Here is a 25827-nt window from a genome sequence, read left to right on the forward strand (position 1 = left end):
AGTGCCTGTCCGTCCACCAGACAACGGGACAGACAAGGTGGAGTCTTCAAGCTTTCCAACACGGCCTCCAAAGGGTGGAAGCTGAAGACAGGGAGAACAGCAAGCCACCTCGGTCCTCCAAACTCAGAACTAGTCCAAGCACATCAGAAAGGGGCCAGCAATCAGCCACCCTCACTACCCCACCAGGAGAAACCGAGCCCAGACAAGGGAAAAGACGACTTAGGAAAGCCACACTGGCCATAAGCCTCCGAGTGTTGAGTCTCTGGACTCTGCCTCCACCATCTGCCTCTCCTCAGGTAAGCTGAGGAGGCACCTATGAAGCAGAGTGAGAGATGAGGAGCCCACGGTTTCAGACGTGGGTGTCACGCCTTCCGTCCATCTGACACACCTCCCGCCCTCCTGTCCCCTACCTCCATCTCTGTATTAGCGATGCATTTCCAGGACACTCTAATGAAGTATGTCTTGAGTCTCCTTTTCACGGCTAATGAGGAGACAACAAGAACTTGACTAATACCACCAACAATTACTGGAGCAGCGAAGCGAGGGCCTCTGATTAGATGTGATAATTTGCAAGGCTGGGCTCTTCGCATTAGGTTTGCAAACAGTTTAAAAATCACTTCCTCTATTTATCCAGCTAATCCCTGTTTAATGACTCCAGACCCAAGGAAAGAAAGGGGAAATGTCTCTTTAAAAATTAATAAATAAAAAATTATGACACTAACAACCTCACACCTTATTTGCTGAGAAAGGAGAAGCGGCACAAGTGTGAGAGACTGTCATCTCTTCAGAGAAACTCCGCCAACAATGCACAGATCTGAAGGAACCTTCCTGTCCCCAACAATGGGCATGGCGTCCGCTGCAGCCTCTCGCCTGTCTGGCTGTTTTCTCCCTGCCAGGACTTCTTGTCCAGCATGGAAAGACTAGCTCACTTCCTGCTGGTGTATTTGATGGCCTAATTCAGAAACAGCTGTAGGTGGCCACCTGTCTCCAAATGCTGCCGCGGAGATGGACATGGGTGGAAATTGGTGGTCACCGAGGGTGCTTTATAATACCCCTGGGCAAAGTGTGGTCCCTGGACCAGCAATGACATCCCTAGGAGCTTTCCACAAAAACAGGACCCCCCACTCCACCCAGACCTGCTGATTCGGAGTCTGCCTTTTCCCAAGCACCCGAGACGCTGCCACACATGAGCTGTCACGGCGCTGAGCAGCGTTGCCTTGTGACAGATCATTTTCCTGTCCCCGAGGGTAAACCCATAGACACACGGCTTTGTTGATTGCCATAGTGTCGATGTATCTGACCTGTGCTTGTCACGGGGATTCTGCAGAGCCTTGTAGAAGGGATTACGCCAAAGAAGGCAACACATGGGGAACTCTGTGTTAAACCAAGTTAGAAGTATTTGTTTACGGCCAGGCTCTGTAGTAATGTTAACAAGCATTTTGGTGTCCACAAGGAAAGGACTGTCAGAGATGTTCCCCAGGCTGCCTTGATGAGGGAACCCCACGTTACAGATCACCAGCAACTCAAGAAGCACCAGCTAAGAAAACGCTGATGGATAACAAGGAGTGCCCCAAGACGAATGCAGCTCTGCAGTCCCAGCCTGGGGCGTTTCTTCTGGACCAAGAGTCAGCCCATCCCAGACTACCGAAATCCCTCCCACCACTTTACTCCAGCAGAGCTGCCCACCCAAGCTCCAAATGCTCAACCAGTGTCATTGAACCCAGACAAGTGGGAAAAGGAAAGGATGGGGAAGGCGGAAGGCTGGGGACTATCCCTGGCTTTCTCAGGGGGATTCCTATATCAGGTGTTAGGACCGGACCATTCTTCTTCTGGGCTAACACAAGAACCAGGGCCTGTTTCAGTGAGGCTTGTGTGGGAGAGCTTAGGAAGAGGTCTCCACAACTGCCTGGAGGCATGTGAGTCTGTTACACAAATGAGGATTAGAGCCACCAGCATGGCTGGATTCGAACCCAGGAAGAACAATCGAGCCCTGCTCTGCCCCTCGAGAGGTCTAGGAGGGGCATGATTACAATTAGGTTCTAGTTAACATACACAAGTACCCCATACATGATCCTGTTCTCCGAAATAAATTCAGATCTACACATGTGTACAAGTAAACATGTCCACGACCATAAATGGCCAGATTTGATTTGCCTGAAAAAATGTAGAGTGTTCAGAACTTTAAACTGCACCCTGTGACCCCCAGGAGGCAGTTCGTGTCACCCTTTCAGTGACCCTGGGAGTAAACACCAGAGTCTTGTCCCCACTTTACAGGAGGGAAAATTGAGCCCACAGAGAGAAAGAGATTTCCAAGATCTCCTGCTCACCAGAGGTGGCCCAGAGTAGGTGGTGTGTGGGTCTCATGGTTCCCTGGAGCCTAGGGGTGGCTGGGCCACCACCTCAGGTCATTCCTCAACTTTTTTCCCCCAAGAAAATTGATAGCCCAACAGGGCATGTGGAATTCTAGACATGTAACTCTGGAGGAACAAGGACGATGTGCCACCAAGATCATGGAGCAAAAGCTTCAGCTAATACACGCAGATGCAGATGACGTGTGTGTGTGCGCACGCGCGTGCACACACACACACACACACACACACACACACACACGCACGTGCGCGCACACACACACACACCAGAGGCTGACAATAACCATTGAACACCAAGGAAAGGGACCGGCCAGTAAACAAGGCTGAGGGAAGTAGAGGAGACAGAGAGAAGCCCTACAGGGGCAAAGCACAGAGTGATCCTGTGAGAAAATACTGGGTAAGGAGGGTGCTGAGTGGGAACCCACCTTGGCATCACCCATGCCTTGAGTCGCTTGCTTTTTCTCAGCTGTCTCAACATACCCATCTGTAAAACAGATCTATTTGAAGGTTCAGTGGTGCTCTTCTAGGAGTATGGCTGGCTCTGGAGGCTTGAACCCCTCTTCCAGGAGTGCAGGGAAAGAGGGAATCCCTCACGCACACAGGACAAGTGGGAAGCTGATGCTGACCTTCAGGAAGCCGTTACACGGCAACTGGGAGATCTTCACACACTCGTTGGCCCTCCCGGGTTTAGAGGCTCGATTTGGCTCCGGAAAATAGAGGACTCCATGGCTCCAAAGTTCTCAGCACATACACAGGTAAAGAGGCTAGAGCTAAAATGCAGTCCACCCCGGTTCAAGTCCTGGACTTTGTCGCTTACAGTTTTCCCTCAGGCGCGCTTCCTGGAATCTCAGTTCCTCAGGGTCTTCTCCTGTCCATGTGGCTACACGAGAAGGTAGGACGAACAAGTCAGACCATGGGAGGGACCAGCTCCTAAGAGACGAACTACACAAGAGGAGGAGCCTTGCGCTTCCAACAGGCTTTCCCCAAAGCAAATAGAGATAGCCCTGGCTGGGGGACCCACACAGTGTTTGAAGATGGTGGGTGGCACACCCCCACCCCTGCTGGAGTCCTGTGCAGACAGCCATGTGGCCGGCCCCATGCAGAACAAAGCTCAAAGCATTCACACATAGCACGATTCCTCTGGGGTAGGAAAGGACGTGGAAAGGCAGAAACATGGCCACTTCTGTCTGCAGACAGAACACTAGATCACAAGCAACAAAAATGGCTGGAGGGAGTTTATTCCAGGGGCCCAGGAGCCCGGTGGGGCAGTGGGGCTGGAAGCAACTGTACCTTTTCATTTAGTAATTGCTTTTGAGTCATATTCAAAAATATTCAAAGATGAAACAACCAAAGCAAGGCTCAAGCTGCCCTGCAGTTGGGAGCCCTTTGGGGAACCGATGAGAGCAAGCCAGCCCCTCTAATCCAGATGGACAGGCAGACAGACAGATAAACAGCTTAGAGGCCAAGGTCCCCTGAGGGCCTGAGGAATGGGCTGTCCCAGAGCTGCCCTGCTCCCACCCCAGCCCGGCAGGCAGTGACTGCCCTCTCACCCAGACCCCTGCTGGCAAGCACAGTCCACTCCCTGATCTTCCCGGAATGGATGCTCTCCTCAGGCTCATTGCAAAACATCCTGGCTGGAGCTGCAGCTGGGAATCCAGAAGCAAAGCTCCTCTCTGTAGAGAGGTACTGTTTCCTGAGGACATTCCGGCCTGGTCTGAGGCCCTGCAGCAGGAGAGGGCAGGAAAGGCCAGGCAGTCATTTGAAGCCAAATGGGGGCCACTGCAGGGTCATGTGCTCACTGGAGCTACCTCTGGCCGGAGCCATAGGTTTAGGCAGATGCTGTCAGGAGCCTGTCCAGACGCCCCTCCACACTGTCTTCTGGGGCTCCCCTACACCAGACTTGTAAGCAATCCCCATCTTCAGTCTACCTCCCCAAGTTTAATGGATACAGCATGTTACCATTGCAGAGCACCAGGTTGGTTCCCGGTGAGTCTGCTACCACACCGCAATGGCTCACCTAGGCGGGTCTCTTATCCCCACAAGACCTCAGTTCCTTCGTCTGTGTTAAAAGAGGTTTTCGAGCACAGAGCCCTTTTTCCAAATGTCACCCTACTGAGAACCAGGCAAGGGACGAAAACACAAGCTGAGTGTGCTGGGGAAGGTGAACCGTGAGCAGAAGCCTACTTTGGGCCTGCCCCAGCCCCTGGGAACAGCCTGGGAAACTCGGAGCCTTGGATTTCCTCAGAATCCCTGGTTTCTGCCTCCTTCTGAATGCCAGGGAGTCTCAAAGACCCTGAATCCTGTTCTGCTGCTCTGTCTCCTCTCCTAAAAATCCCATGCCCAAGACACGTGGATTCTCTAGCTCACTCATCTTTATCTGGGTGAGTTCAACACTCCAGTACTCACTATCCATGGGACAGTGCCCAGGTATTGTACCAGCTGTAGAAACATCCAAAGCAGAATCTCTGGTCATTCCTATACCTCACACCTCCCCTAATGCAAATTGGCCCTGTCATCAACTACCATTAAATCAGCCCTTCTGCATCTTATAGATGCCATTCTGGCTAGGACTCACTGCTACCATCATCATCAGAACTATCACCATCAATATCACCACCATCGGTGACCAGCACCACCATAATCACCATCATCACCATAATCACATCATCAGCACCAATAAAAAAAAAAAATCACTATCATCACTGTCACCACCAAGACCATAAACATCACCAACAACAACACAAACATTACTACCTTGACCCATTATCATTATCACCATGAAAACCACTACCATCACCATAATCACCATCAATACCATTGCTATCATCACCGCAAACACCACCATCAACATTACAAACATCACCACCATCCCTGTCATCATTACCAACTTATCAATATTACCACCATCATTATCATCATCCATCTTACCATTATTCTTTCCCCTTCCAGAGTCTCTCACCATCTCTGTGTGCCCTTGCTGATCGATCTCTACCTTGCATAGACATTCTGAAATCATAGCTGTAATCACGATCATTGTTGCTTCACACTGCCCTCAGAACAAAGTTCAAATGCCTCCTTTAGATTTGACAATTTACAAATCTAGCCTCATGTCTCAGCTCCACAACCCAAGCCCCAGGCTCCAGGGAGAAGACACCAACTTCCAGAAAAGCCCCCCATAGAGTCCCTGAGCCTTTCTGTAATTCCTCCATCTAAGTGTCTAGCTACATCCACGGATCCTGAAGGTCCACTGGCCACAGTGACCCCTGCAGTAGATAATGAGCCTCCTTGATACCAGTTTTGCCTCCCACCTTCCTATCTGGTGCGGACCTGGCACAGAGCAGGAGCCTAAGGAGAATATGGGAAGATTTGGGGGAAGGGAGTTAGCAACAATGGAGGCAGGCAGGAGCTGAGAAAGTATCTCCTCCTTCAGTCTGTCAAGAAGAGTCCAACACTTGTCCTCACCAACCAGCCCCTAATACCAGACTCCAGAGGGTAGACGTCCATACCTGAAGAGAGGGAGCACTTCCGTCTCCTTGGCTCCTCCTTACGCCCTGCTCTGAGCTGTCCTTCGCATGGGAGAAGATGCTGTAAGATATTTCCATCAGGGAATGCAAGCCGTGGCGCTGGTCTGACAGCCTGAGAGTCCTCCTTTGCTGCCATGTCCAGACTCGGTGCAGAGGGTGAGCCCATCCATGCCTCCACAGCATCCTCTGAAGCGCTAAACTCTGGAGCACTGAGTGTCCGGGCCTGCTCAGCTACTCAGTGCTTTTCCCAGAGGGAAATCTGAACATGTTTCAATAGAGCTCAAGCAACTTCTGCTCAGGAAAGGCACCCCTTCTCATTCTAACTGACTCACAAAGGACTCCTTTGTCCCCAACATTCACAAGTCACAGACCAACATTTCTGTCTTGCCTATAGAAGACATTGCCTTATGCCATGACCTGGAGGCATGGGGGCCAATGTGACCCTACACTCTGTTAAGGAATGTAGGACTGGATCTCCTTCTTCCCTGGAACCCTTAGGGAAGCAGCACTTCACCTCCCAGCTAGAGGTGCTGCTGGTACCCCATCTGGAGTGCAGGACAAGCCTGTCCCAGGAAACTGTCACCTCCACGATGGGAGGGGGCTTACACTAGAAGGAAAGGCTTTGCCACTTTTACCCAGACCACTCTAGCCTTGGCACAGCACGCTAGTCATGCATTGCGATGGAGCTCTTGGTTAGGGTAACCTCCACTTTAAAAATGAAGGCAACCTATGCCTAGAACTTCAGGACCCACAAAACAGTGATTTCATTGTCCTGGGGTCTAGAGTCCAGTTCCTTACATGGCACTGGTCCTCAGGGGTCACCAAAGGTGACAACATCCAGACAGAACAGCCCTGAATAGCTCCCACCAGTGCCCCAAAAGCTGGACTCTAGGGAAGGGGGGGAGCACACAATCGGGTGTGACCACCACAACAACAGGCTGAGAGACTGGGGTAGCTGGCTCCTTAGCCAGAGCAGAGCCAACCAGAGGGATCTCAGACCAAAGGCTACTGCTGGCCCACTCCTCCATGGGACAGTCTCAGTGCCGATCCTGTCCTACCCTGTCCCGTTCACACACACACACACACACACACACACACACACACACACACAATCTCACTCCCATCTTGCTCACCTTACCTCTGCTCCTTTCCTCTCCGCTTTTCCTCCCTCCTCACTGCCTCTACTTCTCCTATTCGCCCTGCACCCCTTTCTGGCCCCAGTCTCTTTTGGTCTGGGTCACAGTTGCCCTCTTTATCCTTATCAGTCTTCTGTGTGGGGTTCCCTGCCTATCCCTTTCTCAGTCCTTCCCACTCTTCTCTCCCTACATAAGCTGTCTTCTTCCAACCACCCCCTTAGTTCTCTCTCTCTCTCTCTCTCTCTCTCTCTCTCTCTCTCTCTCTCTCTCTCTCTCCCCCTCCCTCCCTCTCCCTCTCTCCCCCTCCCCCACTTCATCTTTCTCTCTCTTTCACAGGCTCTCTTTCTTTCTTTCTCCACGCAGCCAAGGGCTCACTTTCAGCCACTTTTGACAGCGACGCTGTGAACAAGTCAGAGGAGAAAAGGGCAGGGAGTGTGGAGTTATGACTTCATCCCTGTCTGTGCACAGGGCAGAAGCTGGATGGGATGCTTAAGACACCCTGTCTAGGTCACTCAGCTACTGGGCCATCCTCCCCAGGAGTCTGACCAGGGCTTCTACCTGCCGTGTGCTCCTTCCTCAGCTGGTGCTCGGGCTGCCTTACAACCTCCTGACACACTTGCAATGAACAGCCCCAGCCAGAAGCTTCTCTGGGTTCCTTGAACCCATATTTTCCAAATCTGTCAATCTCACCATAGGGATGGCACTGCAGGCCCTGAATGTACCCACAAGGTAAGACCCACATCTTTAGGAAGTCATGTCTGGCCCTGTTAATTGTCGTGGGGCAGCAGGTCCTTGTGAGGACAAAAGCCCCTTGGCTGTGCTGAGCTGGCCACCCCTCCACCCAGAGCCTCCTACTTCAGAGGGCCCCAGATCCTTTGTCCAGGTCCTGGAACACAGCCAGCTGCAGAATGCCCTGGAAGGATCTACACTCCAAGGTCACTGGGGAGACAAGGTTGCTGAGCCTGAGCCACTCCATGCTGGGGGCTCTTGGGAGGAGTGTTCCACAGGAACCTCTATTGCCCCTACACTGCCACCTGAGCTCATCAGCTCTTCCTGACACTCACCTCCAACTCATTCTCCCTCCTGGATACTCTTCAAATAAGAATGCAGCCCATGAATAAATACCCCTGCCAGCAACCCTGTGGCATCAGCCAAGCCTCCAAGCCCCCAATCCAGGCTTTCAGTCAAGTTCCAGGAGAGCTACCTTTCTCCAGCTCCAACCTAATTTATCCCCCACTCCGGCCTACCAGCTTGCCTCGCACACTGCTCATGACTTCATCTACCCTGCCCATCTATCCAGCAGGAGAAGCAGACAGAGGCATAGCTCGGATTCCCCAGTCAGGTAGACCCGGCCTGCAATCCTGGCTTATGACTTTGGACAAATAACTTCCTTCCTGAGCATATTGGCATGGGTCAGTATCTCCCCTTGACTGCTCTCATGCCAGCCGAGAGACCTTCAATAATCTAACTTCTTCCTTAAACAGGGTCTCTGAAGCTCAGCTGACTCAAGAAGGTGGCTGTCCTTGCTAATATGTTACTTGCTGTTCTTATTAACCAAAATAGAAAAGGAGAAAGCTCCCAAACTAGAAAGCTGAGAGCATCCACACGACACCACGAGGAACAACAAAACATGGAGGGAGAGAAAAAGCATGTACGTGTCCAAACTAGACTCCCAGACACCTTTCTGTACCACACTTGTCCTAAGGCCTGCAGCCTGCATTCCCCCATGGAAATGATCCAAAACGAAGCAAATGCAAACAGAGTCTCTGAGATCCTTGGGACCAGCCAGGCACGGTGGTGTAAGTAAACACCTTGTAGTCTGGGCTACTCGGGAAACTGAGATAGGAGAATCATTTGAGTCTAGGAGTTCTGGGCTAAATGGCCATTGGGTGTTCACACTAAGTTCAGCAACAATACGGTGACCTCCTGGGATGGGGACCACATGTTGCCTAAGGAGAGGTGAACAGGCCCAGGTTGAAGTCCTTGGGATCTGAAGTGCTTCTGATTTGGGGCTGTTTGTGCACGCATAATGAAATGCCTTGGGGGATGTCACCCAAACCCAAACACAAAATTCACTCATCTTCCCTATACATTTCAGAGCCTAGAGGTAAGTGTGCATAACACGTTTGTATAATGACGTGTCAGGGCCAGGCAGGACCAGGAAAACTCCAGCTACAATTACATTCTGACTGTGACCTGATAAGAGAGATCGAGTGAGCTTTCTTCTTGAAGCACCATGCAGCCTTCAGAAAGCTTCGGATTTAAGAACATCTCAAATTCGGAGTTTCCAAAGCGGGGGTAGTCGACCTATACTGTCTTAATAAACAGCTAGTGAGCTCCCTGTCTGTCTCTGGTCGTCTGCAAGAACTATCTCTGCAAAACTTGGCAGAAATGTTGCCCAAGGACTCTTGAGCCTTTCTTGAGTCTTCCTTTCCATTACTGGTCAGTTTATTCACTAACAGAGAGCTAGTTGTCCTTTTTGTTTGTGTTTCATTGGGAAGGGTGTAGAACGGGGTTTCACTGGGTAGCTCAGACTAAATGCAAACTTATGGTCCTCTTTCCCCCATCTCTGGGATTACAGGTCTGTGCTACCACACCTGGCTACATGACTTCAGTGCATCCGCCCCGCCCCCTCCACCCACCCAGCCACCGTCCTCTCTTGACTGGATGATGGCAGTGGCTCCAAGGCACTCCCATGCGTCCAGCCTTGCCTCCTCTCCCTCTTTCCTTCCAGAAGCAGGACTGAGCCCAGGGTAGACCAGACTCTGTAATGTGGCTGCCGGGGCCCTTCCTCACTGTCTGTCTTCCGATGTCTTCACCACCCACACCTGCCCTAGGTGTGAGGCCGGCCAGAAGAACCAACCACGGCATGCCATTCCTCCCCATCTCCTCCTCCTCCTCTCCTTCCACCCACCTCTCTCCCTTCTCCTCCGTCCTCTCCTCTGGCTTGCAGACCTCTCTCTTTGTAGGCACTCTCCATATGCCCCGCCGCCATGCATGCCTCGCTGACTCCCACCTGTCTATCCATAGTGCTCAAGCTTCGACCTCGCTGCCGGTGACACCCTCTCCCCATCCTGGGGGAGCCTGCATCTTGCTCCTCACAGCCCGAAGCCCTTTGGGTGGGACACAGCTCATGTTCTCCTCCCAGGAACAGGATCTAGAGGTCAGGGAAGGTGCCAGCATCATCACATGGGCCCCGCCCATGCCGCACTCCACTCTGTCTGGGAAAGTCCTGTGAAAGGCCGGGCAGACGAGCAAGGAAAGCTCCGTAGGCCGGATACAAGCTGGGTGGAGGCTGCTTAGCCTCCCTTGAAGTTCAGTGAACAGCGAGAGGGTGAGAGAGAGATTTTTGCACACAAGGCCAGGACCTCCCAAATAAAATGGGCACTGCCCCTTGACCCTAGGGACACCATTCCACCACATGCCAGGACCAGGCCAAGGAGTGACAGGAACAAGGACCAGCAGAGCATTCCTGCTTTCTGGGCATTTCCTCCTGGCTGGAGTAACAGGCATATGTGTCTCCACTGTCCCCAAACCCCAAAGCCTCTGTGCCTCATTTGGAATTCATCCCAGCCAGGACTGCCTTAAGCACCAGGCCTGGCTAACATTAGCTCACAATTTCCAGGGTCTGGCATGGCTTCTTTGCCGGTTCTTGGGAATCAGGGACACAAAAGGGGTGCCCCTCCCCACTCTCCTTGAATCCATCAGGGGCAGCCATGTAGGGGTGGCAGGCATGGCTAGGTGAAACAGTCAGAGCCCCAGGCCACAACTGACCATCTGGTCCCCCGCCCTGGACATTGAAGCAGGAACAATCAAATGAAGACCAGAAGAATCACTCAGCCCTGCCTCAGACCCAGTGTACCCCACTGCGCCTGCTGCTAATTACTGCCTCCAGGCACCAGAACTGGGCTAGTGCCTCTAACACCCACAGATCATGGACCCTGGTCAGGCATGACTGATATTATTGCTGTTTGGTTGATATCAAAGGAAAAGAGTGAGACTCAGAGTGACACACAAGAGCCCGAAGCTACATGCACAGGGACGGACTTCACATGCTGCACTCGGACTATACAGATTCTAGAACATTCCTTGAAGACAACAGCCAGATTTAAAGGTCCACCCAGCACTGGATCATTCAGACTGGACAGTCCGCTTTTGTAATACCACAGGAAATGGTTTTTCTCCACACTCCCACTGTGAAATTGTCCCCCCTCACAGTTTGGAGAACTGAGAAGGGAATATTTTAGACCTGAGTGGTGGAAGAAGAGGTTGAGAGCCCAGCAGACGACCTGGCATCTTTCCCGGGCCCTCATGTTGTAAGCCTGAAGGATTGTGGGAATTTAGAGGGAGGACAGATAAAGAGGCAACGGTCTGCTCCAGATCCCAGAATCATCTAACACCAGCTCACAGCCCTGGCCTTGTCCATCAGGCTTCCAAGTGTCTGTCTGTGAAACGGAACGGCAAACCCAACCTCGTGGTGGAAAACAAGTTATCAAAGGAGCAAGACTTCTTTGAAGGGCAGGAGGAAGCATGAAAGGTCTTGGCCCAGGGCCTGGCACACAGTAGGCCCGCAAACACAGAGCTTTGAACAGAGTTGGAGGCTCCAAGCCGGGTGGCCCTCTGAGACAGGGGTCCGCAGGAAAAAGAGTGAGACCAGGAGGAAAGGGGACAGACCTTGAGAGACAAAGGCCAGCTTGACTGAGAGCCCTCGGGTTGCCTCTTGGCAGAAAGTCACCTCCGAAGAGAAGCTTCTGAGGAGAGGCATTCCCGCGGTTTCACCTTGTGGCAGCTGAAGAAAACACCCACTCCATCATCCTCCCTCAACTCTTGGTGCACAAAGGAAACACAATTTCTCCGCATTCTAAGTTGGGAGAAGTGGGGGGGAGGGGGTGGGGAGAGAGAGGACTTGGGATGGAAGCCTGAGTCACGGTTCCCAAGAAGCGTTTCACACGGAGACCGGTGGTTTTTCTGTAGCTGTAGATGGAGGCGCACAGGACAGGCTGTCCAGAGCTGACAGCGACAGTCACCGGAATAACATGACATATTATCGTGCTCCCCTCCCCGTGAGAACGAGAAGGAAGGATGGACAGATTTCTTGGTGACATAATGACAGAAGTGAGTCCGGTCTGAGGAACTCTGCCAAGGAGTGGCTGAAGCAAGTCTGTGAGAGAAGAGACTCCTGGGAGACCTTTCCCAAGGCCAGGCACTTCCTGAAGCCAGGTGTGGCAGGACCAACAGGAACAGGCACCCTGTACCCCCGAGTAGCCGTAGTCAGGGTAACCCTCGGATTGGCTGCGGTGTTAGTCGGTATTGAACAACAGAGAAAGAGAGTGGGAGCCGGCTGATTCAAACGCTGCCGGTACTCCGACACAGGCAGAGGTGAGTGTGGAACCTAACCCTCCCAGCTACTGCTTCCACACCCAACCAAGGAAAGGCGGAATAGAGCCTGGGACCTCACACACGATAGGTAAGTACTCTGCCACTGAGCTACATCCCGGCCCTCATTTTATGATTGGATTATTGTGCTGGAGCCTCACGAAGTTGTCCAAGTTGGCCTTGAACTCGTTCTGTAGCTCAGACACGCTTGAATTTGCAATCCTTCTACCTTAGCTTCCCATGTAGCTGTGGTTACAGGCCTGGGCCACAAGGCCCAGCTAAAAGAAGGGTGCCCTTTGACTCTTTAAAGTACTGGATAACTTTACAGGAACACACCCCATGCCAGCCTCCAGTGTTCTCTGTCCGTTCTTGCGGGGAGCAACAGATCTTGCAGCAATGCCTTGGAGAGACTAAAACATTCCACCAAGTTCTGGGACAAGTTGGAATATCTGGGCCTGGCGCCCTTTCTCCTCATACTCAGAAGTCCACAGATGCCAGGATGTTACCTCCAGGAAGCTCAACACAGATCTCCTCTGTGTGAGCCTACGTGTGTATCAGCTCCTCTCCGGAGCCATCTCCTCCCCACTCTATAAAATCATGTGTATTTTTTGTTGATTTTTGTGTCATCTCTGCTCCAGCCACATGGTAGATCAGAATACTTATCACTGTTCCCTCCTGAACCTCTTCGAACTGGGACAGCAGCACCTCCTTCTCAGGGCAGCTGTGCCTACAGGGTGAGCTAGATTCACCGGGTCGGGGGTGTGTGTGTGGTACAAGCAGCTTGTATCATTCCTTCCAAATGCTCTTAGACATGTCCTCAAAGATCCCAGGGGAGCAAGTCACATAAGGTGGAGTTACTAAGAAAACAAGGCATCTTCCTCAAGCCACCAGACCCAGTGACTCAGAAGTCATTGATATGCCCCCACCCCATCCCACTCCACCCCTACCCCTGCTCCTGTGGCTCCAGACACCAGTGAGGCTGGCAGACCAGTACTGTGAGGATGGGAATGTTGTGTGATTGTGCAACAGGGACAGCCGAAGCAGAGCTCACACCCTGTGAAGAGTACAGGAGACTTTACCCAAGGCCCAGTGCCATCTAGTACACGGGAGCAAAGGGGTCAGTGCCAACACAGACCTCCAAGGCTACCATGGTCCATCCCAGCCTCCCAGAGGATGTCGCTTTCCACCAGTGCCATGGGAGCTAATTCTCGGCTCAAGAAATTGCCTACTCCTTCACCATCTGCCCCCACAGGCTTCTCTGTTCCCACTGGAGGACAGCACCACTGTATGCACATCTGGAAACTTGACTGTCAGTACTAGTCCCCCCCTCATGTATACCTCCTCCACCAGGTAGTGGTTCCCAGTGGGGTCAACTCTGAGCCTCTCCTTTCTCACTTAGACCTCATTCCGCCACGTCACACATGGCTCCAGCTCATCCTCCAGAGAGGGGTTCCTTGAGAGATGTGCAGTTCCTCTCCTGGACTCTTTCAGTGTCCAGTAGATAGATACTTACTAAGTCTTTCCTGACCAGAATGAATTCGAGTCCTCATAATTGTGGGAGTGTGTAAGCTTGAAAAGTTAGTCCTATAGACCCAGAGGGAAGGAGTGTTGACATGGTACCCTGTCTGCTTTGATGCCCGCAGAGCCTGGGAGGTGTGGCACAATAGCAAAGGTCAAGGTAGGGCACACTGGAAAGGCCATAGAGGCCAGATCCAGCAGAGCCTTGAGCGCCATGCAAAAGAACATAGTTGGAGGGGGATTGCTGTACTTAGGTTTCTTCCACATTTGTCTTTTCAGCGGAGAGTGCTCCGAAAGCACTTGAGGAAGACAAATTGTGAGTCAGAGCAGCCCTTGGCTCTCTACAAACCTTGCACCAGCCTCTCATGAGATCACATTTCCCTGCTTTGGGCCAAACTCATTAAAGCAGTTGGCATCAAGTGAAAGATTATCAGGGCCAAAGGACTGGGGAGGGAGGGACACCTTGGATGGTATATGGGGTCACGCTGGGGCTTTGTGCCACTCTACTCCTGACATGAGGTCTCCTCCTGGTGGAGCAAGGACATGAGGCTGAGATGGATGGGGGAGGGGGGGTTGTGTAAGGAGTAGGATGAGTACTGGGGTACCATCCTACCCAAGCCCTCTCCTGCTATGGCTACAGGCTGGTTAGCTTCCAGCAATGAGATGCCCCTTTGCTGGGATCTCTGTCTGAATCATGTCCCTGATGGCTCCCACTTCACAGGCTGTGAATCCTATCTCCAGGATGTCTCAGCAGCCCCTCATCCTGCCTCCTGGAACAGGAGCCTCTTTCCAAGTGCAAAGGAGGCAGATGACTCTCTACTGAAGTATGAGGGTGTAGAAAATGTGACAAGACATCTGGACCACTCTGGTGACCTCAACATGGCTTCTCCTTCCCCACCCCAGCTGGATTTGCCTATGACTTACACATGGAACAGAACCCTCCCTGAGGTCTTGAGGCAGGAGACTGAAACTTTGCATTCTGAAATTATTAGAGTTATTATTATTATTAAAGTTATTATTATTATTACTTCCCTTAAAACAGTGTATCGTCTCTCCCAAGACAGCTTCCTGTCCCCTGTCCCCAAGCTGTGTTAGATACCCCTTCTCTGTGCAACATCACCATGGCTTCCCTCTATCAAAGCAGCTGAGATGGTCAAAGGGAAGAGCCAGTTATACGCCCCCCACCATCACCACACACACACCCTTGTTCTAAAGCAGGCCTCATTCACCTGGGTGCCCTAAGCCTGGGAACAGCAGGAAGTCAGTAAAGCTCAGGTAAGGAGGTACGGGTGGTCCAGGGAGGGAAGTCAGGCTATAAAGAAGGAAATGGTGTCAGCCAAAGCTTAGCTGGAGAAGGAAAGCGAGAGTGCTGATTGGGAGTTGGTGGTCTTCACATCTGTCTCTGCATCAGACATGGAAACTCATGAAAAACCCAGAGACCAGCCATCTCAGCCTCTTCAGCAGGTCTGCACAGAGGACCATGGACTGGCATTTCAGCAGGTGCCAGGATATGCTCTCCTGGCTCTGAAGCCTGGTTCAGGGTGGAGGATGCTATTTGCAGGCACTCAGAAACTGCATCCACTCCTTACTTGGACCCACAGGGAGATGAAAATGGGGTGAAAGCCTGGCATCTCTCTGCCCCCCTTTTGTGCTTCCTCTACTTTGGGGCAGCTGCATGCCTTTGCATATAGAGAAATTAATCACCCAGGAGATACCAGGTAGAACCAGGGCTACCTAGCCTACCTCACCCCACCCCTGGATTGAAGGCACAGAGAGATGAGAAACTGAGGCATCTTACTGTCATCTTTTTCACAATGTCCGGTTTAGATCCCAAAAGGTGACTGACGCAGTCAGTGACTGACTTCCAGAAACAGCAGAGCCTAGCAGGACAGACAACCCCAACTGAGGCCAGTTGTCCTTGAGAGTGAGCGGCACCTTGAGGAAGACAGCTTCTGCTAAGAGCCAGCTTGCCTCTTCACCTAACGAGGATTTGTTTGGACCGTTCACCAAGACCAGAGCTGAGACAATGATGGGCAGGACCATGCTTTGACTGAAAGTGCACAATTATGCACATCCCTTTGTCCCCTTGTGCCTCTTCCTTAGTTTAAACCTAAAGCTCATGACAGTCCCCCAGAGATGGGACTTGGAGGTCCCTGGACCCCCTTTATCTGTTCTATCCAGCATGACCGCATTGATTACCTCTCCGCTTCTCCTTACCTGGGTCTCTTAAATTGGTATATTGGGGCCGATGGCGGAACCTAGCCTGTTGTGGCTGCCAGAACAATCTAAAACTCCATCTGCAGAGGTAAAGCCAAGAGTCCGGAAGAGGAGAAAGACAGACAGCTGAGGGAGTGTCGTGCAGGGTGTTACACGCCGAGGCCGAGGCGTCAGCCGTGATACTAAAGGACAGACAGACGAGATGACTGGAGAGCAGCAAAGTCTGGGAGGCAGAGGCGACTACAGTCGTGAGTTTGAGCCCCCTTCCCCACTATGCGACCTCAGCCAGCTCGCCCCAGGGGGCCACAACCCCCCAACCCCCCACCCCAAATCCAACCCTCTTCGAGAGGCAGGTGTGCCTGCAGGGAGACCGACCAGCCCTGAGAGGGCTTTGCGGCGGCGGGTAGGCCCTCAGCAGATGTGAGAGCGATTATTATAATCTCTCCGCCCCCAGATGGCATGGTCCGGGTTGCCCCCTCCTCCGCCTGCCAGGCCCCTCTCCGCGGTCCCCGGGGACAGGATGCTAAGGGCCCCAGCCTGCGAGCTGCCTGCCTCCTCTCCTCGGGGGGCCCCTGGCCCAGCCTCAGCGTGGGCCTGGCCTCCAGCTTGAGCAGCTTTTCTTCAGGTGCAAGGACCCAAGTGGCTGTCAGCGGGCGGCTCCTCGGCAGGGCACCTCAGGCGGGCGGAGGCGGTGGCGGGGGTGGCTCAGCACAGCGAGTGAACAAAGGCCGGCTGGGAGCTGGCAGGGCGCCATCAGGGTTCAATGCACAATGGCCCGAGGGGCTGGCGGCTTCGCTCCTGGCCGGCATTTGCATAGCGTCTAGGGCAGGAACAGGTGCCCGGTCAATAGGCGATTGTGAAGCTGCTGTGTCAAAAAAGAAGAGGCCTGTATTGAAGGCCAGGCTGGCCTATTGCAATGCAAATAGCATTCAAAGCAGACCAGCCCGGGCTGGGCTCCCCGGAGCCCCTGCCTCATGAAAGCCACCGAGCCAGCCCCGGCGGCGGCGGCTGCTGCTGGTGCCCGCTTTGTCTGAGGCCAAAGGGTGGCACTGGCAATGGGGGCGGGGAGCCCACAGCAGGGGGGTTGAGCTCCAGGCCTACCCATCTAGGAAGGCTTCCTGGAAGAGGAGCAAGCTGAGCTAGGATGTCGCTGAACTTCAGCGGGACACTGGAAGGAGGCTGGCTGCGTGACTTCTCTGAAGAGGGGCCAGAGTGAAGCAGTAAGTACCACGATGAAATCTTCGAGGACAGTGTCACGTGCCTCCTCACTTCTGGCTGCATGGCCCTCTGGCCTGAGATTCGGGATCCTTCCTGTTACCTCTGATTTCACTGTACCCTCATCTTACCAGACGCTATTCTGGGTGTACCCATGTGGTTAGTTCTTCCACACCTGAAGCAACCCTGTGAGACAAAGTGCATGTCATTCTCATTTAACTGATGTAGAAACTGAGGTACAGAGGGGTTGTACCACTACTAGGTGGCAATACTGGGAAAGACCCCTGACAGGCTGGCTCTAGAAGCTTCCCTCACTCGATGCTATGCCAATGCTCTGCCACCAAGTCACACTCCCATTTCATGATGGAACTGAAGTCCAGTGAGCCACAGACGCTTTGTAGCAAGACCAGAAACCCGTGAACTGGCTGCCTGCCTGACTCATACCTCTTCCGCTGATGATAAGCCTGCTGGAGAGAGCTCCCATCTGACCCAGGGATGGATGCTGGGGTGGTGACAGGCTTGACAGAATGGAATATTTTTCTCCCAACATGTAGTCTTTATAGAAATGCTCCAAATTGCAGGGACTGCTGGTAGATTGTGTGGGCTGCTCAAGAAGGCAGAAACCTCAGAGTATGGATCCAGGGCCTGGCTTTATCGTCAACAGATCGCAATGGCCTGGGACTGCTGACCCCTGACTTCATACTCTCACGTTTGCCCATCTGTAAAATGGAAGCCTGGGCTAATTCCAGGGCTGCCAGAAGACCATGATGATAACTGCAGAGAGCAAGCAGCCTCCCTTGTCCCCATGCTGTTCAGAAATCAGAGCCTCAGAACTACCCAGCTCCACCCAGTTTCCTGTTGAGATGAAAGAGTCTACACACGCCTGCGGATGTGCTACATGAAGTCACTCTCGCGTTCCAGGGAACTTCTGTTAGGTTTTTAATCTGGAACTCCCTGCCTGTGGCACTAGGTCGGATTCAGGGACTCTCCACCGCTCCTCCGCAGCCTCTGGCCTTGGCATCTGTGCAGCAGGAGTTGGGGAACCTTCGGTCTCCCACACAGGTCCTCCACACAGGGGTGATCAGCAGGGCCTGTCTCGAGGCTGTGTTGAGGACTGCAGGCGTGGCAGGAAGGACGGCCGCCGTTCCAGAGATGTCCCTGGGCGGAATCGAAGCAGTGTAGCTGGGCAGCTGAATTCACTGGCTACGAGGGGATGGAGGGAACCAAGGGTGCCCAAGAAAAAACGGAGTCCTTAAAATCTCTGGGTGACAATATCAAAGTCAGAGCTGTCAGCTAGTTCGGTGGGGGAGGGGTACATGTGCACCTGTACACGTGGGAGCCAGAGGACCAACCTCAGGTGGATTGTCCTTTGGACACCATCCATCTGTCCATCGAGACGGGTCTCTCACTGGTCTTAAGCTCACTAAGGGTAGGCTGGCTGGCCAAGAAGCCAGCCCCAGGGATCCACCTGTCTTTTCTTCCCCCACGCCATCACCCTCCGTGCCATCATACCTGAAATTTTCACGTGGGTTCTAGGGTTCAGACACTGGTCCTCAGGCACGCAAGGCCATCGCTCTCTGACTGAGCCATCGCCCAGACCTTTTCCCTTTTCATGGAAATCTTTTTGGAGGGTGTCACACTGCACCTGTGTTGCTTTTAGAATCGGAGAAAGGGTTACGACGGTCGAGCTTAATAGCAGAACAATTGTGCAGTGTGGACCAGGGCCTGGGTTCAATCCCCAACACTGCAAAATTAATTCCTTCAAATTAGAAAAAGCAATAAGGTGTTTTCAAAGTGGGAAAGGAAGAGTCGACCTTGCTGTTTCCCCAGGAAAGGAGGCACGGGGTTCCGGGGGGATAGAGTTTAGCGTTGAAGGCAGTGTTAATCGAGGGTGGCTGCTCTTGTCCGTGTCAAGGCACACATGTGCTTGATACCCTACAGTTTCACTTCCACTCAGCCAGTTAATCCTCCCCAAAGGCTGTGGGCATTGAAACCATACACATTATGTGCTCTCATTTGCATGTGAAAGAAAAGTAAGACTCAGAAAGTTCACATGTGATTTACCCGAAGTTATGAAGTCAGGAGGGAGACTAGAGGAACCCTCAAGACCTTTCTGCCCTACATAGGGAAAGCCAGGAGGACATTTGGGGGTGTAGCCAACCTGGGAGTGAGTCCTGCTGTATCTAGCCCCAGCCAGCGTCGTCCATAGAATTCCATGCAATAGACTACTGGGCCTTCTCCAGAAGGAGACAGGGTGGCCTCGGGTTCCCAGGCCCAACTCCCTTGGCTGACTTCAGCAGCTCCCTGTAACACAATGCACCCTTCTTCTCCTGGCACACCCGCCCCAGCTCTTAATTAAGCTAGCCAATGGTTGTCCTTCACGGCAAAGGCCCGGGCTTCTGAGCTGCCCATTGTTCCACCCTGGCTACCAGAATCCAGCCTCCTGTAGGCACCCATGATGCTCCAGGGCCCGGCATCTAGAGGCCCAATACTCGATCACAAAGGGCACAAATCCCTGTATCATCACAGAGGCAGCTATTATTAAGTGTTTCTTTTTATTAATGCCCATAAAAGAAATCACAAAGCATTCATGGGTTTGTTTCATAGGAACCAAATGTGTCCACACTCACAATAACAGAGAATAAGCCATGATGGAAAGATCTGGAGCCCAAGATATGGGTGGGTCCCAATAGAGAGCCAATTCCACCCCTGACAAGCCAGGCAGCCTCAGGTGATCATTGCCTGCTGGATTCTCCATCGTCACCGTTCTAGAATGGCTGTCATAGGAGAGGTATGTGTGTGGAGAAATTCTGGGGAAAATGTAAACCAAATGACCAGGAAATTTAGAAAGCTGTGTGTAATTGGAGCCAAATGTGTCTCCCCTGACCCCATCCTGAGGAAGCTTCCTAACCCTTCCTGTTGCTGCCAATGAGAAGTCAGCCTCTGGCTTATGATGTCCTCAGAGAGAAAAGCCAGTCCCCAAAACCTCTGCAGCCTTTCTCCCTGTGACAGACATGGTGTTTGGGCAGCCATGGCACTAGCCCCCTGAAAGATGGGGAGGGAGGGGCACAAGTTCTCAACGTTGGTATAAGTTACCTCCCCACTGCATCTTCTGGCCAGAACTGGCTGTGCACCTCCAGTAGAAAGACACAGCACTTAGCCATCAGAACCAGGATCCCCTCCCTATGAACACCGTGGAGCACAAAGAGCCTATTCCAGAGAAGCCAGGAGTCACAGTGCTGACTTCAGAATTCAGGCTTGGGCCAGAGAGACGACTCATGGGGTCAAGGTGCTGGACACTGAGCCTGACAATCTGAGTTCAACCCACAGGATCCACATTGTGAAAGGAAAGAACTGACTCCCACAATGTTTCTGACCTTCACATTCACAACACACACACACACACACACACACACACACACACACACACACACACACACTTACATTTAAAAGTTAAAAAAAGAACTCAGCCTTGCAGACACATAGACCTGAACTCGAATCTCGACATTCGGCTTTAAGAGGTTCCTCTCTTTCTGAAGCCTCAGTTTCCCCATAGATTACAAAGTTCCAATTAGCTATTAAAATTACTGACGATGAAGTAACAAATGGCGGCAAAGGCTGGGTAGAGGATCAGGTACCTGTGCCCCCCCACCACCACCACTCTGCATTAGTCTACAGGAGGCTCCTCCTAAAATCGAGCCTGTCGGTGCTTAAAACCCCAGATGGCCTCCCACTGTCGTAAAATCCAAAGTCTTTCAGATGGATGAATCCACGCCCTGTGTTTCTCCCCAGTCATCTTCTTCCCCCAGACACCCCAAACTATGTTCCAACTGGCTTCCTGTCCTGGGTCCCCAGATCCTGTCCCTAACTCCAAACACGGGTCCCTTGCCTCTATTCCTCCTGTGCAGATCCTTCCTCTGTTCCTCAGTTCCCAGCTCTTGACCTCCCTTCTTGAATGTTCTTTTATAATGGGAATGACATAATTTTTTGAATAGGTAGTGTGCTCAGACAATTCAAACTCCAGAAGGGAGGAAGTGGTTTAGAACAGAAGTCTCTCCTCCTACTTACCTCTCCAGCCTCCTGGATCTTGGCTCTGCTCTCCAGAGCAGTCTTTGTTCACATATCTTGGTCCTTCCAGAGGGAAACATATAAAGGCAAATAAACAGTGTGTGTGTGTGTGTGTGTGTGTGTGTGTGTGTGTGTGTGTGTGTCTACCTCCTTCAGCAAGGCTGTCATCCATCCCACTGTGTGCTCTACCCATTTTCATTAAAGTGGATCCTGAATCTCTAGACATATCCACACACAAAGGGTGTGTGTGTGTGTGTGTGTGTGTGTGTGAGATACAGTCATACACGTATAATGACTATATTACACTCAATTGTATAAATCCACCGTTTAGTTGATCCCCTGGAGATGTATGTACATTTAGGCTAGCTCCAGTCTTTGCTGATAAAGAAGACACTTTGCTGAATAATCATCTTCATAAACAGTCATCTTGCACACATAGACGTGAGGCCAGTCTCTAAAGGACACACACAGGGAGCTGAGATCCTGCCAGGCCACCCTCAGAGCAGCCTGAACAACTTGATCCTCGAGTGTCTGGGGCAGTGCACACCCCCAGAAACCACACATTTGTCTGTGCCACTCTTACTAATCCAGTCTTGGGCAACCAGGCAGGGGAGGGGGCTCATGGCGTCTTGGCACGGTGTCTACTGCAGCCGCCATCGTCGTGAGTGCTCGAGAGACTGCATTTGTGTGTAATTGGTGTTGGAGCTGTTTATAGCTCTTCCCTCCTGTGAGGTATTTGTTCCTAGCCTGGGCCCCAATTCCTATTAGGCTGTTTATTCTTCTTAATGATTTGTAGGAGCTCTTTATTTACCAGGGAAATCAATCTTCCCCTATGACTGGAATTGCAAGTACTCTTGGTCCTTGCATGGAGGCTTCTTATAAAGAAGGCGACCTTTGAAGGAATTAAGCACCTCTCCTCTGTGCAAGGTAATTACTGGATGGATGGATGGATGGATGGAATGTGTCCTGCCCAGCTTCTCAGTTAACCAGACAATCAAACCAGAAGACCTGTCCTCGGTGAAAAATCCTGGGCTCGGCAGCTGAGTGGGCTGAGCTGCCCGCCCCAGTCTCTTCTCCTCCCCCTCTATGGTCTCTCTTCCCTGGACAGACCTTGACACCAGCCAGAGCTCCACAGGGCACAAGAGCAGGGATGCAGCCCCATTACAGAATTTTTCTCTCTTGCTGGCCTGTCAGAAAACCAGAATTTATGGCCTCATTCACTTTACACAAAACCTGTTTCTGGAGACTTTTACGATGAACAAGTGAGAAAAGGGGTAATGTAAGCAAGAGCTGTGCCAGGAGGATGGAGCTGGAATATATAATCTCACGGAAGCCTTGGGCAAGAGGCTCAGGACCTCGCTGTGTTCTCTGGTGACAGTGCTCATGGAGGGTCGTAGTTATGTGTGCAGGGTGAAGATGGGGCTTCATCTCACAGGGGAGAGAGCTCCCCTGCACTGGAGCCACCAGCCCCACGCCCTCCCACATTGGTCTCTCTGTCGGACCCAGCTGCAGTCTTCTACTGCTCAGCTCTGCCTGGTCCTAGAACCACTCAGCACAGCTGCCATCCAGCTTCCTCCATGTGCCTCCAAGAAGCCCTCAGCTCCCGATTCTCTGAGGGAAAGAGACAGCCTGGCAATAGGAGCCAGTGCCAAGTGAGCCATTCCTGCGTGCCCAGCTCTGAGCTGGCACACCATATGTGATGGTTCCTTCAGGGCCCTCAGTACCAGACGGGGTCAGGATAATTGGTACCCTATTTTAGAGAGCTGATGACAAGAACGACAGAAACAAGAAAGATAGCCCCTGTCACAGCTAGCACCCAGACTCAGGCAGTCTGTCCATCATCTCACTCATTGCTTCCACTGTGTCAGACATGGAAGACCTGGACATACGGGGTGGGGGTGGGGGGCAGGGGGGAGTATTCATTCTAGGACAGGTTCCTCTATCCAGCACATAGGAGAGTCATCCCCAAAGGAGGCTCCAGGGTAACTGGCAGGAAGCCAGGAGAGAGATGGGGACAGGAGCCTTTGAAACAGGAGGAACAATAAACCCAGTGTGGCTGGAAAACAGGAAGGGACCCTGAATGACATAGGAGGGGGGTGGAGCCTTGACAGGTGTGGGCGTGGACAGGTAAAGGCAGGTGAGGGCAGGTGTAGGCATGAGCAGGCATGAGCATGCACAGGTGAGGGCAAATACAAGCAAGTGTGGGCAAGTGTGAGCATGGGCAAGTGAGGGCAGGTATGAGCAGGCATGGGCAGGTGTGAGCATGGACAGGTGAGGGCAGGTCTGAGCAGGCATCAACAGGTGAGGGCAGGTGTGGGCATTTGAAGACACAAGCAGGCCAGGCACAGGCAGGCTTGGACACATACGAATAGTTGCAGGCAGGCTGAGTTAAGACAAGCATAGGCAGGCCTGCATAGGCAGGAGCAGGTGTAGGCACCCTGGGCAACAGGCAGTCCTTCCTCTCTCCCTTGGGTGAAGGTCTCTTGCTTCTCTTACCCCCACTTACCCTCTTCCTGAAGCTGTCACCTCTCTGTGCCCCTATCCCTTGTGCCCCCCCCCCTTTCAACATCCAGTCTCCTGCACTCACTCGTCAGCGCTTCCCCAAGCCTTGTGCATGCCAGGCGCTGCATCAGCCACTGGGAATAGACCCATTAATAAGGCGTATGAATAAATCACGGGCACCGCTGAAGAGAAGAGGGGCTCTGAGTGCAGTAATAAAGTGGCATGTGGATGCAGAGGAGGGAGCAATTAAAACTGCCAGCCAGAGGGCTGGGTACCGATACTCCAGCTGGGCTTGAAGGGCCACAGACAATGACATAAGGGTTGAATCGCTGAGTCCACAGCCTGGCACATGCAGCAGGCTGTTCTGGAAGCCCTAGATCTGCCTGTAGGACAGAGCTGAGGGGCTCAGTGCCTGAAGGGCCTTAAGCACCTAGAGAGAAGTTGGGGCTTCATCCTCAGCACCTGAGATGAGGGCTATGGTGATGAGAGCTTGTTAGAGAGACCCCTGTCGCCCTGAGCTACTAACACCTCTGCCCCTGATGGCTTTGGTTTTCTTCACAGGGGCAAGTCACATCTGGATACTTAACTTACCAGACTGAGTTGTGTGAAATGGCTGCTTTTCTATGTCTCAGTGGTGGGAGAGTCTTCGCATGTTCATATACAGTGTGCATCACTCATCTACCCACTTCTCTCGACTACAAAAGTTCAGGTTTCGTGAGGAGAACTGTTGTCTGTCCAACCTACTCAGCAAGTATTGGATGGGTGGGTGGGTGGATGGGTGGATGGATGGATGGACGGATGGACGGACAAATGAATGAACCAAGGAATGGACTGGGAGAAGAGGGTCCTGCTCAGTTTCCCTCCCCAGACACAAACCCTCCAGAAAACAGCAACTTCAGTCCAGCCACAGAAACTGCAGAAAAGTCCAAGGTGGTCCTTGTTTTCCAGGTGGTGCTGGGAAAGCAACTCACGTTTTGTCAGCCCACATTCTTCCGCAGCTGATAAGTGCCATTGTTTGTCAAACAGGACGGCCTCACAAACCTGGGGCATGAAGCAGGAACAACATCTGTGTTATTTCCTCCCCTTCTGTACATGCTGGCCCTTCTTGGTCCCGGCCATACACAAAGACTCAGCACAAAGATTTTTAAGGTGAACACTGTCACAGTTTGACAAGACAGGACGGTCCCACACCAGAAGTGCTGTGGTAAGAAGTGAGAAGCAAGGGCCTGAGTCCCTCCTCCTGGCGGTCCCTTGGTGGCTTTACTCCTGTCCAGCACTGACAGGGAAATAGGCAGCCCCTCCAGGATCTTCTAGGCCTAGGGAAATGTCCCTGGGCTGGTCCCTGTGTGCTCTAGGTGTGAGCTTCTGTCCTATCCTGCTAGGTATGTGAAATGTGCCTACTGGAGAGGGGTAAGACACCGTGAGAGGCAGGATTTGGCATGTGCCTGGCATGCTCATGGCCATTCTCATCTGCTATGGCCTGGTGTGGCAGCAGGGACTGGTCTCCAAGACTCTGAAGTCCACTGGACTCCTTTGGGATTCTTTTCTAAAAGTTCAGGTAGCAGAGCCTCTGTCAAAGTGGTATTTATGCCCCCATGTGCCCTGTAGGTCTGTCGTTATGACTTTGTTATTGTTGGTGGTGGTCAGATCTATTTATTTTTGCTAGGCAAAATGCCTGCATTCAGGACACAGAGGCCAACCTGGTCTACAAAGTGAGTTCTAGGACAGCCAGGTCTACAGAGAGAAGCCTTGTCTCAAACAAACAAAAAGATATATTTAACTTTAACTTATGTATATGAGAATTTTGCCTGCATGTGTGTCTGTGCATCATGTGTGTACCTGGTGCATATTGGATCCCCTGGAACTAGAGTTACAGATGGTTGTGAGATTGTGTGGGTGCTG

Source organism: Peromyscus eremicus, chromosome 9 (genome assembly GCF_949786415.1).
Source record: "Peromyscus eremicus chromosome 9, PerEre_H2_v1, whole genome shotgun sequence".
Taxonomy (NCBI): domain Eukaryota; kingdom Metazoa; phylum Chordata; class Mammalia; order Rodentia; family Cricetidae; genus Peromyscus; species Peromyscus eremicus.